Consider the following 16,953-nt stretch of genomic DNA (forward strand, 5'->3'; position numbering starts at 1 on the left):
CGTGTCTGTCATCTTACCACACCTGATTAAAACAAAATCCTGGGGACATTTCAAAACAATTTCCTGTTTTACTCTGCTTCTCTCCATTTCTCCTCTTCCTGGTCTCTTAAGCCTGACTATTTTCCTTAATTGTATGTCTATCAGGACGGGCTCAACTTTAACCACACGTTAGAATTGTTAGAATCCGGTGAACCTTTAACAAAGCCACACCTCCCTCACTCCAAAGCCACACCTCTTTCATCCCACTGAGTCCTGAATTGTTCTGAGGTGGGGTAGATTCTCAGAATTGGGTGAATATCTGAATGGCCTGAAGGGCTTGTTAAAACATAGATTGGCCAAGTACTGAAGCACACTTCTGGAGAACAAGGTACTGGGCTCTGGATGAAGCAGGAGTGGGGCCCTCAATGTCTGCTTCAAAGTCTGCTGCTGTCATTTACTAGCAAAGACCCCCAGTCTCTGGAAGTCTTCTCCCTGCTATAAAATAAGGAGACCATCTGCTAGAAAGGCCTACCTTGCAGGGAGCCATGAAAACTACATAAAATTCATCCCTATGCCCAGCACAGGGATGGGGAGGCAGGGACCCCAAAGTACCAGCAGAAACTGAAATGTCACCACAATCAGTGCTCTCACTCACCAATTCCTCTTATTTATAAAAGATCACTTTTTAGTTGTTTTTTTTTTTTTTTATCAAACTTTTATAGTCTCTTTAGAATAATGTTATGAAAAAGAAATGTGTAACATTGACACCATTAACTCCACCAAGGGAATGGATTTCTCTGCTTACTGAATATCGGGGGCATCTCCACTCTCAATTTTTCATATGTTCCTTTAAGTCATCTCTCCACTGCTGCCTGGGAGGCAGATGGATCGCACGCTTGGTGGGGACTCCGCTTGTTTTCCCACACCGTCCCTGGGATGAGATACAGACATGCTGTTCTCAGCTCCCCCAATTTTCCTGATTATGTTCCAAATCATCCCAGACCATCTGTGAATTGGCTCATACTAAATCACTCTGTCTCCTGATCGTCATGGAGGACTCCTCTTTAAACCCCTTCCTTCCCATGTGTCTTGTCCCCAGCTCCTCCTCTGCTGCATGCAGCACTGATAGAGTCACAGGATGCCGAGAACAGAAAATCCCATGAGTGGTATCCTGAAGCGTTTTGAGTGTTTCTGCCTGAAACTTGAGATTGTCTTTGGCAGGTTTAGAAGAATGCTCCCAAATGTGACAAACCCCGTAAGAATCTCAAGGGTCTCCATGCCCATGAATTGTTCTAGAATGTGCTTTTCTTTTTTAACTTGGGTCCCTGATACCTCTGGTGATTAGAGGCACCCTGAAACTCAAGTCCAGCTAACCCCATGCCCAGGACCCCTCCAGGGGTCGGGAAATAGTAACCCACCTTCCCCTGAGAGGGACACAACTGCTTGAAAGCAGATTAATTCTCTTCTCTTCTCCCATAGTTTACCAGTGGTTTTCAAACTCCTGTCCCTGGAGCCCTGGGGTTCCCACAGAGCTGTTTGAGGCATCTCCCAGGAGGGAAGGGAGAACCCAGCAGTTGATTGAATCCCATGCTTACCTGCCCAGCGGCAGCCATCTTTCATACGGCCTGTGTGAGATCTTGTCTGACCAAATGGGGTACATGGAGGAGTGAAAAGTGATTCTCTTCAAAACAGTCATCTTTCTCTACTTAAAATGTCACTTCATTGTCATTAAACTGGAATATACGCAGAGGGTTAAAGACTAACTTAAATAGCTCTGGAGATGTGTAAAGGAAAGGGGTAGCAGGGTCAACAGACCTATCACAACCTCGAGACCATCTCCTGTGCTCAGCCCCCTGTCTCGCACCTGCTCCAGCGCTGGCTGGGTCCACACCTGAACTGCAGGGTTTGCCAGGCTCACTGGCCTCTCTCATCTGCCATTCTCCCTTGAAACCAGGCCAACCTGCACTTGCCACACCTCCCTGTCTCTTTCCTTCCCCCAGCGTTCTGCTGGAATGTCTTGTCTGTTAGTGATTGTCTTCATTAATTTTGCATTTATATGTTGCTTATTTCTTTCCTATAATTTTTGGAGGATCTCTGGAAGAGGAAGAGATAAAATATGTGGGTTCAACCTGCCATCTTTAACCATCTCAGTCCAGAAAGCTCTTCCTATCTCAAATTACAAATGTCTTCAAATTTGGTTCAAGTATGTTTTCTTCACATCATGGCTTCACTGACCAGAAATAAGTCTAGTTCCATTGTATTAATCTGGTGTCTGTGGTTGAGACAATGTGGCAGTCACTGTGTTGTTCCATAGATGTAGGATTCCTGATTGAGTACATTCTATAAGTAGTAGTTCTATAAGTTCTAGAAGTAGTAGTTGTCACGGGTCAAGATCTCTGGAAATAGATGCTGAGATGCTGAGATTTTTGTGGAGGTTTTGAGGCATAGTTCTAGGGATCAATGTCCATGGGGAGTGAAAGCAGGATTGGGCATCAGAGGCCCCAGACCATCCCCCCAGGGAACTTGGGTTGGGATACCCTTTAGAGATGTTTCAAGTCAAGGTGAGGGACCAGGACCTTGTACCTCCACACTGACTATTTTTAAGATGCTTACTCCCTCTGGGAAGGAGCATGACCTCAGGTAAGGCAGCTTCCTTAGGCCAAGGACAAGTCCCAGAGGTCAGCAGGCGAGCCTGCAGGTAGGGTCTGGGTACACACCTCAGGAACCACGACACTTGTCACTTCCCAAGGCCTGAGGAACTGAGATGGGGCCTCGGGAGACCTCGTCTTGAAGCAGCTCAGTAAACACGAACATCAGCTAGGCCAGTAGATGTCAAACTCTGCTCCAGAAAGTCCTGGGGCTTCTGCGAGCCCCTTCAGCTACTCCCAGCCACCTGGATTTAATTTTTTGTGCTCCCCAGGCTTTCTGATGTGGTGGGAGGCCTCATCACGGACTCATCTGTGCAAATCTTCCCTTACTCCATCGTTGTGGAGTCATAGAACTCCTGTCCTATGGGACAAGGGCAGCTACCTCTCATGTTTTGTAGGCTTAGAAGGAAAACTGCCTGAACCTTTGGGTGGAGCCCTGGGTAGGGAGAGGATGTCAGTCCTGGGGCCTTGCAAGTTGTCTCTGCAGTAGGCATGGGGGCCAGCTGTGTTTGGAACAGAGCAGTCAGAACAGTGGCTGCAGGAGCCCAGCTGGGAAGGTGTCCTTAGCTGAGGGGATCCTCTTGTCCTGAAATCCTGGTTAGTCAGTGGAGAGATCTGTCCTTGGCTTCAAAGTCTCCTGGCAGCAGTGAGTAAGTGTGTGCTGTATTCTTTAAGATCTACGTGCAACAGTAATGTTGAGGGCCAGCAAGTGACCAGGTCACAATCTTGGGTGGTTACCCATGGGCTTCCTGGGAAGCATAGTGGGATGTGCATGTGTATGCATGCATTTTTTTTTTGAAAAGGAGGTTTCATGAGAAATATGCTGATTTTTTTTTTTTGGTTAATATGTGAGGTGATGGCATGAGAAATTAGAAAAATAATGATTGTTACTATATTTGCATCCTGCGCTAAGACAGCAGGTCACCTGGCTCATGGGTACCATGTTCCATTTGAACAGAAGTCTCCATGGCTGAAATGATTTTCGAGAGCACTGTCCCAGCACAAAGGCGTCCACACAGCAGGGGTTATCAGGACGCAGGAGCAAAGGCCAAGGCTAATTCTGGAACTGCTCGCATTACCTCCGTCATCGCCTTACCCAGCAACTGCACCAAACAAGGGAAGGCCTGGCTCCTTCCTCCAGAGGGTCACAGCTATGGAGAGAGAGCAAAACAAATGTGTCTGCTGTGAATGACTGAGTTTACAAGTGAAGGCCTGCAAAGTTAAATAGTAAAGTTCCAAGGTGGTGTGAGCCTTGCTTGGGTTGGACCGGGTCCCTGGAAAATTCCTATGTTGAAGCCCTAACTCCCAAATGTGATGATATTTGGAGATGGAGATTTTGGGAGGTAATTAGTGTTGGATTCAGTCATGAGGGTGGGACTCCCGTGATGGGATTAGTGCCCTACCAAGGAGAGACACCAAAGAGCTTGCTGTCTCTCTCTCTCTGCCATTTGAGAACACGGCAGACAGGCGTCTGCAAAGCAGGAAGAGAGCTTTCACCAGGAACAAAATCTGCCTGCACCTTGATGTGGGACTTTTCAGCCTCCAGATCTGTGAAAAACAAATTTCTGTTGTTTTAAGCCACCCACTTTGTGGTACTTTGTTATGGCAGCCTGAGCAGATGAAGACAAGTCTTAAAGGAGAAGCCATCTAGATGGCATCTTGGGGTATGCTCAGCTGTTAAAAGCAGAGAAAGACCCAAAACCTTTATCACTGTTGTAGACTGGCCCCTGAAAATATCAGCCTGATATGATGCTGAAGCTGAACGGCACGAGAAATTACTGGGCATGAAGCACCAGAGACTAAGCTCTCTGGCCCAGCATTGTCCTGTGATCACTGGTGAGGCCATGTAGGTGGTTGGCTGCACCTCGGGGGGGGGGGGGGGGGGGGGGGGGCGGGGGGAAGATACAGAGATGCAAATGACCCAGATACTCACCAGGAAATGAAAGGACCTCCAAAGGAAGGTAGATTAACCAGTCTCCTCCTCACTCCCCGAAACACTGAACAAAACTCAGACACACCACAAAGCAGTTTTCAGTCTGGACAAGCCTGACTACCATGCCAGGAACCCCCCTCCCCCCCCCCCCACTCTAGTCTGTTGGGTGGGAAGTCTGACCCTCCCCGCCATCAGTTGTCTAAAAGTGCACGTGCAGTTCTGTGACTATAAACTTGAAGGGCATTGTCCTTTTTCTTTTTCTTTTTCTTTTTCTTTTTTCCCCCCTAAATATCTTACTGGCTTTATTCAATGATTCACAGGGCACGGTCCTTCTAAGAAACAAAGAGCCAGGCTGTAAAGCAGTCTTTTCAGACAAGGTCAGAAGGGAGAAGAAGACACCTGAGCCGTTGTTTTTCTTCATTTCATGAAAGAGTGTTTGTGGGTCCAAAGTAGACAAGGCATAAACAGAAAATGCAGGGCGCCACCCGGCAGCGGCTGAGGCAGCTTGGATCAGAAGTGTTCTTCCCGCAGCAGAAGGAGGCAGGAGCAAGCATAAGACACATAGCTGAGAATGTTAAGAAGGCAAAACAATGTCTTAAAAAATATATGATGGATACTTAAGACACAAACATGGGGTAAAGAATAATACAACACCTACCTGTGTAGTTAGCACTATGTTTTAAAGAGAAATCATTGCCAGCAGGGTTGGATCCTGTGATCTTGATGTAGGTGAAATAAAGCCAGGCCACCTGTCCCTCTAGTCCTTCTCTCCCTTCATGCATGACCTTTTCACCCTGTGTTGCAATTGCCAGGTTAACGTTCCATATAGTTGGCTCCTTGTGGTCAAGCACAGGCTTATTCCTCACAGGTACTGGTACAGGTATGCAGATGACGTTCAGAAAATTCAGACAGTCAAGGTCAGACGGAGGAGCCTGCATTTTTCTCATATGCACGTATCAGATTGACAAGGCTAGTGATATACAGAAGGAACAGCGAGCACACTAGACCAGCTAGGAAGCTCCCCAACTTAGTTGCATGAACAATTATTGAACACTAGCTTTGGGCCAGGCACTGTGCTAGTTTTCAGAACATAGACCTCATTCATAAAAAGCATGGCCCAGGCTTCCTGTCCACGTCCAAGGGCAACGTCTTGGAAAGGTCAGCTTAGAGATCTTGCACGTTTGGTCCACGATGGCCTTGCTCACTGCTGGCACATATAAACTCCCAGTTTATATATTTGCAAATAATATTGAAAACTATAAACCATGATTTTATATGATTCGTGTCTTTGGTTGCCTAACCAAAAAGCCTACTTGATATAATTGGACTGCCTTGTCCCTGATGACTGCCATTACCACCTGGGATTTGCTTCTAACTAGGCACGCTCTCAAGTGCTCAGCGTCTGTGAACATAGTTATTGGCTAAAGATCTAGGGCTCCAAGATGTGTCCCATTTCTTTCTGAGTTGGAAGCTGAACAATCTGGGGGAGAAGATGAAGCTATCGGGGGAAGGGGGTGGGTCCATGTGACCACATCCACCCTGTAGGAAATCTTAACACTACACAGGATGGCTTCTATCTCTGTAAACTCACCCCCACTGTTTTCCATAGATGTTCTCCGTGTTTCTGGAAGTAGGAGAATTTGAGCAGTTCAAGAATAACTGTTTTTCCAAAGGACATCCTGCCTCACAAGGATTGTGTGGTGTTCCTCCATAGCTTTTGAATGTCCCATGTATGTCCACTCCTGATTTCCACTTCCACTTTCTTAACACACAACTGCCCAATAACCAAAACTACAAAGACAAGGCAGCAACATTTCATATTTTAAAACCAGATTTAAAAGCCTGATTTGGAGTCGTGTTCCTATGGGACCCCAGCTCTTGGGTTTAAAGTCTGAAATCACTTGTACAAAGGCCACTGTACATTTAAGGGAGTGGTCAAGGCCATCCAAATTTCTTCCTCTCCAGTGTTTGTGGGTCAGCGAGTGGACCAATGCAGGACTCAGAGTGGGCAAGTTCATACAAGTGTCCAGCCTTGGCCAGCAGAAGCCCCGTCCCTACGACTGAGAGACTGAAAATTAACCATCACAATATTGTTTTACAAAGTTCTGTGTTTGTTTAAAACTCTGAATGATGTGTCAGCTTTAGTCTTAAATCCCTGCACATTTCAAGGGATTCAGTATCACATTATTGCTAGAACATATGGAAATTTTATGAGAGAAACATGAAAGGCATTCTATTTCCTTTTAAAAGGACTACTTTCATGTTCTGTGTTTCAAAAATGTCACCTGGGTTTGAAATTTGGGTATGCCCCTCCTTGGTGGGGTTTGGAAATATTTTTACAGCTCTAAATATTTTCCAACCACGAAAGAAATGTTTTTAAAATATTTTAAGATGTTTTAAATCTTCGATAATTCCCAAAGTATCAACTTATGCAATCACTTATCTCTCTAATGCATCACTCCCTTGGCTACAGTAATAAGATTTTTCTGTAATTTTTTTTTGCCACATTATCTTCCTGTTTCTCTGTAGCCTTCTTTGACCCAGTAGCCAGATTTCCCACATTTTATTGCATTCCTTTGTTGTCATCTCTGAAAACACTTTTTTTCTCTCTATTTTTACCCTTCAAATTTCTATATTTCTCTTTATCTCTGGTCGTCTTCTTGGGAAACCCAAATGACAGAAAGAGCAAAATCTGACGGGTTGATTTAGACAAAATGCTTTTCTCAGTCTCCGAGGAAGGATCTCGGAGGGTTGGCCCTTCCACGGTGCTTCCCACAAGCACGAAGAGGGGAGGAGACAACCAAAGGCTTGGGGATGGACTAGAACATAAACATTACCAAGAGGGCAGCACAAGGAAGCCAACTGAGTGTCCTCTTTGCTCAGATATTTTGTGTCTCGTCTCTAATTTAATATTTCAGGTGATGCATGGCTGGGCAGATTCTTTCTTGTCCAGTGTGAACTTCCCTATGGGGAGCACCTACCTCACAGGCAGGAGGAGGAAGAGAACAATTGGGGATTAGCCAACAGACTGTGCCCCGTGCTCCCTGAACGTAAGGCGAGCCAACAAGAAAGTCCAGCCAAATGTTCTCTGCCAGTAAAAAAGTCATCCCTCCCGTGTTTGGCCAGACAAGAGGCAGGCTTGACTGAGAAGGCTACATCTTTGTGGAACTCGCCCCCCACCCCCCCACCCCCACAAATACTTCTAGATCTTTCTGTCCCCAGGGCTGCTTTCGGCCCTTTTAGAAAGGCCAGATTTACATCCCTCAATTCTTATTTCTGAAAGCTTAGCTATTCCCTTGCAAATTAAAAATGGAAACCTCTGGTTTGGTATTTTGGGCCTTTTAGTCAGAGGATGGTGTCACAGGTTCACATCTGTGTTCTGTGGTGTCTGAGGCAAAACTGCTGTCTACCTCTGGAACGACCCATTGGCTCTGCAGGACTACCTTCTTTCCACATGGCTACAGCAGAGGTCAAGCCAAGGTCACTCACTTTCAGACTGAAGCCCTTCCCTTCCCACTTGAGTTTAGTATCTTTTTGCCATTACTGGGATCCCCTGCTTTTCAAAAGTTTGCGTGACATCACTTCAGTTTACAAAAGACCTACGTGAGTCCCTGTTTTCGCTAACTGAAAGGTATCTAAAGAGGGCTTTTGCTTTTAAGAAAAAAGACAAAAAGTGACAATAGCAAGCAGGGTTGGTTTTGCAGCGAGCTGTTATGGAGGCAGTGCTCCCCGAGATCCTTCCTGCGGGGCCACACGTAGCATCTCAGCATCACGCCAAACGCCAGAGCTCTGGAACGTGTCTGTGAGCACCTGGGCTTTATCTCAATTTATTTTCTGCCTTCATTAGCAAGATATGTGCTAAGGTATCAGAAAATCCCAAGAAAGGCTAGGTGTGGGGTCTGGGAACACTCCAAACGTTTCCACATACATTTGTGTAATTGCTTCCTCGCTTTGCGCCATGTTGGTTCCTGAAAGGTTTCATGGGAACGCTCTACCTTTGGATAAGGGTGGACACTTGTATTTGTCACAGGAGACCCTGACCTCTACCTTGGCCTGTGGCTTCCTCTGCTCCTCCCTTTCTTTCGTGTCAGCATGAAAAACTCATCCTTCAGATATCTTACCATAGCGAGGTAGTGCTGTTCATCTATCCTAATGTCGGGATGCGCCGTGCTCCGGATGGCCACCAAGCCCCCCTCCCACATCTGCTGTTCTTCTCACTGTGTCCAAAACCTGCACAGCCAGCAAACATTCCTTACAGAGATTGAGCTACACATGCTCCTAATGAACAACGAGGGAAAGGGCTTTGTTTCTGAATTTTCCAGAGTCACATCACAGAAGGTTTCATGCATCAAATGTTGCATCATCCCTAAACTTTAAAAGCCCAAGTGGAAAGACCTTGAAATCCGGGTGAGATGTACGAGGAGAGACAGTTCTGTAAGAGCGGCAGCTGGTCACACAGAGGGGATAGAATCCTCTGGCGTCAGTATCTTGCCAGATAAAAGCTCGCTTCTGTCAGAAAGTTAACATAAATAGGAAGCATGCATGAAGCCATAAATAAAATGAAAGAGGAGGGTGAGCTTTCCCAGGGGCTTGGGTCAAAGGTCAAGTAAGTTAGCCAAACATTGTCCCCTCAGGATTTGGCTCCTTCCCAGACCTCTCTTCTCCCAAACCTCAGCCCTTGCATGTTTCCAACATCTTCCTTTCAGGCCTCCCAGGGGTTTACAGTTGCCAGCACTGAAGAAGGAGTTGCCTGATAAGAGTCGGCTGTGGGGAGACAGGGAGGGAAAAGGGGGCAGTGGGGGTGATGACAGGGGAAGCACGTCTTCCTCCTGGGGCAGCCTGGGCTGGGAGACTGCGCACCCCAGGACGGAGGGGCTGGGGGGTAAGCTCCCTCAGAGGGCTCCCGAGTGTCTTGAGAGAGCCTTGCAAGCAGTCCCCTGGCAAGCCAGTTCATTCCCACACTGTCTGTCCGGAGGCAGGGCTGGGTCCCTGGATTTCCAAGACAGGCCCAGGTATGTGCCCCTTGTAAATGGAGACAAAAACCACTGCTGTGGGCACAGATGGAGCCATTAAGGGGACGAAGCCTGCTTAACACTCTTGTGAGGATAATAGATGCCTGAGTTAAGAGAATTATATGCTGTGTTCCCGATACCCTTTGGAGAAGGAGAACTAGCTAGAGAATGGCTCCTGCTCGCAGTGCCCGCTGGGGTCTAGTGTGGCAGCAGTAAGCCCACAGCCTGGAGATCAAGCAGCCGCACAGAAGCTCCCGGCCGCCATTCCCGCCCTACCCCAACTCGTCAGAGCCGCACAAAGACACACGGAAAGATGACGGAAAGATGAAGAGAGAAGAGAAAAGCAAAACTCGGGTAACAGAGGAGGGAGGTGGCATGGCGTAAAGAAGGAAAGGAAACCTTCAATGGAGCGGAGGTGGTGAGGTAGAAAAGGGTAGAAGAGGCCTCGTTCTGCGGCCCACGCCAGCTTGAAATGCAAAACATCTCCTCAGGACACTGTTGTCAATGCTTCGCTGGTACGAAGCAAGGGACTCCAGGGATGAACTAAGTCTACGTTTTTTAAATATTTTAATACTGTTGCTGGGACCTGGGATATTCATGGTGTTTTGGTGTCCCCCTGTTGTCACTGATTTCAAGAAGAAGCATCCATCTGCTTCTTACGGCCTCGGAAGAGGTTCTTCCGAGAAAGCTCAGTCACAGAAACGGATCTGGAGAGAGAGCGGGTGACCTGGCCCAGCGCGCTGAAGGAACTTGTGTTCAGACGTAAAGCCATTTGTACAACTCACGCAACTCGAAGAGGTCAGAAGGCAAATAAGGGCATTATTAGAAACAGCATCTAGCGATTCCCAGGCAGGCCACCCTAGAATAGGCTTTTTCAGGGCAATAGCCCCAGAAAGGTTTGAATGATGGCACCGAAAAAATAAATAAACAAATAAGGCAGCACGGGGAAGTTAAGAAGAATACCGGAGGACGGGTGAGGAGACCTGGCGAAGCGGGATGCGGGAAGGCCCCTGAACGTTGCTGAACCTCAAAACCACCTTCTGTCTAAGGAGAAGAAAAGGCAACTGTTCTTTGGGTACACTCCTGGATATATTTGAAAACTCTTCATACTTCGTAAGGTGAGATTCAAGTATTCCAGGTATCCCAAAACAGGGTTGTTCTTTAACTTGAATGTTGACACTAGAAACCCACGATTTCCTGATTAATTTGCAAATATTGCCGGAGAACTAGTTGCACAAAGATTATATACACGAGGGTGCAGGGCTACCCTTAGTATTTGCCAATCTAGGACAAGACCAAAGGAGGCTTACCTGGCACATGACCAAATATTTAATTTCTAACTCAGGCTAACAAAATGTGAAATAGATTCTACTTTGCTCTCTTTATATCAGCCTGGGAGATGAGTTTTGGATATAAGGTGCTTTGATTCCTCAGCATCCCATGCTAGAGTGTGATGGCGCAGGGGAGTCCCCAATCTGCCTCTCCACTCTCAGCCCTGCCTCAGTGACACCAAAAGCCTTGAGCACATTTGCATAGGTGCTTTGGTCTGTAGTCCGGAGCCCTGTTCCCACCACTTGCAGACTGTTGCTGCCCCAAACCAGGCAGAAATACTGAAAGCAGGGTGCCTGTGAGGTGCACAGGTAACAAGAGATACCAGCCAGATGCCGTCTTTGGAGCATGCCTACCCATTCCAGCTCTCAAGTGCTGCTGGGAATATGGAGGCTCGAGGTCACTGACCTGAAAAATAAATTATTCAGGGAAAAAGCAGGTTTGAAGGTACTCTACACAGAACAATGCAGATTTTTTTGAGGAAAAAAAACAGTAAGAAATCTGGAAATACATACACCAAAATGTATCACCTTTATTATCCTTTAAATTTTTTTTTAATGTTGATTTATTTTTGAGAGAGAGAGAGCATGAACAGGGGAGGACAGAGAGAGAGGAAGACACAGAAACCAAAGCAGGCTCCAGGCTCTGAGCTGGCAGCACAGAGCCCGACGCGGGGCTCGATCTCACAAACCGATAGATCATGACCTGAGCCGAGGTCGGACGCTCAACCGATGGAGCCACCCAGGTGCCCCTATTATCCTTTGAATAAAACTATTTCTACTACTTATCTGCCCTCAGAAACAATTATGTTTTGATTGCTACTGTAAGTGTGACGTTAAAATATATGGATACATAGATAAATGGATGGATGGATGGATGGATATATAGTTAGCTAGCTAGATGGCAGGGATTTAAATACAGCAAGATATCGTACTTCACAACTCTGAGAAGCACACACATGATGGCTATATCTGAGGGATATTCTCAACAGGTGATTATTGGCCCGTGGGTGGAGAAGTTGGGGATGGAGAAGGAATTACACAGATGTCCACTCTCCATCCTGATGTGAACAGCCTCCTCAGCAATGTGGATAATAAAACAGGGTTCATGAAGTTGGTGGCCGGGAGAGCAAGATGCTGGGGCAGACAGGATCCAAATGCTGGAAGGTTAACTGCAGACTAATAGAAGAGTCTATGCAAACAAACTGCAACACACGTGAGCTGGCAATACATCAGACTGTGAGGCGGTGGCAGTGTGAGATAGGAGGGCAGAGCAAACACAAGCAGACGATGAGAGAGCAACAGGCTACAGGGAGTGCGTGTGTGCACACACACACACACACAAGCACATTTGTTGAATACCAGGATGAGTAAAGAGGAAAGGAACTAGTAATTGTGTGATGGCCTTCTGCCCTCACACCACATTGGCCAGGGACTGCCAGGGCATGCAGTCTGGGTGCATTTCATACCTGAAGCAAGAAATAATATAGGGTGAAGATCCTCGGGGCAGCTAGCTAAAATAATGACATGTTTGGGCACGAGAAATTGGAAAGCAATATCTTCGCTGAAAGGAAAAAAGCCAAGTTGGCTTTTATTAACAAAAATATTTAAAATATGCCGAACTAGGGTAGAAACTGATGTCACATCACCATACCACCACCCAGACTGGAACAGAAATTTCAGGTATAGTTCAGTTGCCTTCAGCTTCCCGATCTCATTTCCCTCCTCCCTTCACCAGAGTCCCACATGATCCGCAAGTTAGTGAGTGTTCTTCCTGACCATGTTTTTGCACTTTTTCCTACGGGTAATACAGTTTGGAGTGATTTAAAATTGGTATCGATTTGAATTACGCAGCTTGTTTTTTCCCCATTAACTTGGCGCCACGATTTGCCATTCATTCACGACGAAGTACATTTCCTTAGTTTATTAACTTTCAGTCTCAGGTAGTATACATAGGATTCCCCTACAGAAATACACTACCATTTATCCATTCGCTGCTGATTGGCTTTTTGATTGTCCTTTCTTTTGCTGATACAAACAAGGTACAACAAGCACCTTTACATCTTCGATCCTGCATACATGAGAGATTCTCTAGCATAGAACCGTAACGGTGCCCCTGCTGGGTGGTAGGACATACGCACACCTTCACTTTCACAAAATATTGCCACGTTGCTCTCTAAAGTTGGTGCAACTGTTTATACTTCTGCCAGGAGTTTGAGAATTCCCTTTTCTCTACATCCTGGTCAATACTTCTCGGCTCTACAATAACTCACTGCTCTGTAATTGACATTTTCCTGATTCTTACTGAATGATCACGTCTTCTTATACTTATGAACCAGGCAGCTTTCTTTCTCTGTGTTTTGTCCATTCATATCCTTTGTCTGTTTTTTTCTTGGTCTATTCATATTTTATTGATTTGTAAAAATTGTTTATGTTTACTATTGTCCTGGTCTTTTTTTTTTTTTTTTTGGTTATATATATATGAGTTCTAAACTGTGACTTGTCCTTTCATTTAGTTTAGTTCCCCCCCACCCCCAAAGATAACCTTTCACCTAATTGCAGTCAAGTACATCAGTCTTTCCCATGGTATTCTGTGTGTTCTCACTGTAAAATATCTTTTCCTACCCTAATGTCATAAAAATATTTTCTTCCAAATGTTTTGGTTTTGTTGTTTGCATTGGGGTTTTTTTTAAATACATCTGGAATTAATCTATTCTCCCTACACTGATAGCTACTTTTCTCAAGTACTATTTATTGAGTAGTCCATCCTTTCTCCAAATGTGTAATGCTGTCTCTGCTACACCCCCAAGTTTCCATATGTTCGAGTCTGCTTTTGGATTCTTGGTTCTAGCCCACTGATGTTTTTGTATAGACCTTATAATATTTAGCTTTTGTAGGGCAGGGCTTCCAACCTTTTTCTTCTTGAATTTTCATGTTCTTAGGCTTAGAAATGTTTACAAAAATAAGTTATATTTTTCTGCTTCCTTTAGAGGTATGACAAAGCATCAGTTAGGAATCTTTCTTTGCAAGGAACAAAATGTGCCTCTGACTATTTTAAGCAAAAGGGAGAAAAGTTTGGATTTTTTTTTTTTTTTTTTTTTTTTTTTTTTTTTGGAAAGACATAGGTCTCACAGAATTGGTAGGAAACTAAGATCTGGCTTAGAAAGTGGGTCAGATGTAAGACACTGCTAGGATACCAACCAGAACGGAGCATAATCACATAGGGACCTGGAAGGAAGTGAGAGCACCACCTCCCTGCTCAGTCGCTACAAAATGGACCCTTTAAACTATGGAGATTGTTTAACAGACACAGCAGTTATGTTTGGTGCCATTCATGTTGAACCACTCCACTTTTCATTAACGAAGCCAAAGACACTGAAATCATGCCATCCTAAAGGATGAGCGTATTTGACTTGCTCCCCTACATGTCAGATGGACGAGTAGCAAAATCACATCAACTGTGTCAAATTATTCTATTCTATTCTATTCTATTCTATTATTCTATTCTATTCTATTCTATTCTATTCTATTCTATTCTAATTTTAGAGAGCACGCCTGCAAATAGTGGTTCTTAATCCTCAGTGTAGATTAGAATCACCTGGAAAGCTTTCACAATTTAATGCTACCCTTGCCCTTCTTCAGACCAATTAAATCAGCATCTCGGGAGATGGGACCTGGACTTCAGTACTTCTGTCAGACTTTCCTCCCACCACCTCCGGTGATGCTGATGGGCTGGTCAGGGCTGGGAGGCACTGGGCTCCAGGAAAGCTGGTGTACCGGCACCAGGTCCAAGCGAGAGTGCCTCCATCTTTGATTTACATGGTTGCCCCCTCACACGAATTCAAAGAGGCAATGATGGTTTGTGCTGTACTTCAAAACTGCATACTTGATCGATGGAAGCAAAGGCTAGCAAAAGATAGACACATTCCTCAGACACGCTTAAATAATCTTGATAAGATGTACCACGATATAATAGTGTTTGTAGTGAAATAATGGGGCCTGCAACCAGCTTCTGTCTTGTGGGCGATATTAAATTTTCTAAGCCCTTCATATCTTCGAGAAGGAAAAAAATCGTGTTTTGAAGAGAACTCTTATTGAATCATAGATTTATAATTTCAGGGAGATAAAAAAAGATTCCCTTTGCAAAAGATGTAATATACCAAACTTTATTGTCATCAGGAGAAAACCATGCTGATAGACTTAATTATAGTAAACAGTTTGGCAATTAGTTTCTATCACTCAGAACAAGATCTCAGTAATTCTGATGGCAAGAGAGCTGCTCCTGAGGCGTATTTTTCTTCTTCACATTTGAGTGGTTTCATTCTTGAGACTGGTTGGAGTTGCTGGCTTCCAGAAAAGGGAATTCTTGGAACCATTTTAAAGAGGTCTTGGATGACTTTAGAGTGAACGACTTAGTTTAATCATATATGAAGATCTGAGTTCCATGATCTTTTCCCAAAAGCTGTACCCTGATCAACATCCTCAGCTCTACATGTGTTACTAATTCTACTGTTACTGATTACTGGTGGTGTGCCGTAGATATTTAATAACTGACTCTCGGGGCAGGGAAAGGTCCTGTCTGTAGTGATTTCCATTGTGTGAGTACTCCCACCAAGGCTGATTTAATTTCAAGCTACCAAATTGAGACCACTTAACACAGAATTGGGAAGACTAGCACAGTAGCACCCCACTGCATTAGAATTCCACTGTATAGGTGCAATACGTATAGGGAAACTCAGTAACATAAATAATAGTAATATGAAATAAATAAGGAGGAAGCGTTGAGCTTGGGGTTTATTACCTCTGCTTTTAGTACACTTTATTTAATTGAAATTTATATAGTGTAATTTTTGATAAGCTTTATTTTTAGAGCCCTTTTGGGTTGACAGCAAAATTGAGTAGAATGTACAACAAAGACTTCCCATACAGACTTCCCTCTGTCCCCACACCTACCCAGCATCCCCACTATCAACATCCCCCACCAGAGTGGTACACCTGTTGCAATTGATAAGCCAACACTAACACATCACCACTCGAATCCATAGTTTACATTAGGTTCATTCTTGGCATTGTACATTCTTTAGGTGTTGAGAACTATATCATGACATGGATCCCTCAGTATAGCATCAGACAGAATAGTTTCACTGCCCTAAAATCTTTTGCTTATTAATCCCTTATCCCTCTCTCTCCCCTGACTCCTGGCAACCCCAGATATTTTTACTGTCTCCAGAGTTTTGCCTTGTCCAGAATGTCTTGTCGTTGGAATCATACAGTACGTACACTTTGCAGATTGGCGTCTTTCACATAGTGCCGTGCTTTGAAGTTCCTTCCATGTTTTTTTCATGGTTTGATAGCCCATTTCTTGTTATTGCTGAATAATATCCTATTGTCTGGATGTACCACAGTTTATTTATCCATTCACGTACCGAAGGACATCCTGGTGGCTTCTAAGTTTTGGCCAATACGAAGAAAGCTTCTATAAGCATCTGTGTGCAAGCTTTTGCATGGAAGTAGGTTTCCAACTCACTTGGATAAATTCCAAGGAGTGTGATTGCTGAATACATAGTTTAATTTTTAATAATGACAGTGTTTAACAATTGTCTTGGGAGGTTTCTGGAAGTTCAACAGCTTTCGTTAGCCCATGTGAGCCAGCTGTAGCACATCACTGCATAACAATCATATCCTTTCTCTTCCTCCAAGTTGCACTTAATAAAAATTCAAACTTGAGCTTTTGGGTGGCTCCAATTGAAGTCAGTTTGTGACATAGTCTTTAAAATGTTCCTTTGGTTTCTGTGTATTAAATTAAAAAATAGACCGACTGTGGGGCGCCTGGGTGGCTCAGTTGGCTAAGCCCCCGACTTCAGCTCAGGTCAGGAACTCGCAGTCCATGAGTTTGAGCCCCGTGTCGGGCTCTGTGCTGACAGCTCTGAGCCTGGAGCCTGCTTCGGATTCTGTGTCTTCCTCTCTCTCTGTCCCTCCCCTGCTCACGCTATGTCTCTCTCTCAAAAATAAATAAACATTAAACAAAAATTAAAAAAAAAAAAAATAGACCA

This window comes from Leopardus geoffroyi, chromosome A3, assembly GCF_018350155.1.
Source record: "Leopardus geoffroyi isolate Oge1 chromosome A3, O.geoffroyi_Oge1_pat1.0, whole genome shotgun sequence".
Taxonomy (NCBI): Eukaryota; Metazoa; Chordata; class Mammalia; order Carnivora; family Felidae; genus Leopardus; species Leopardus geoffroyi.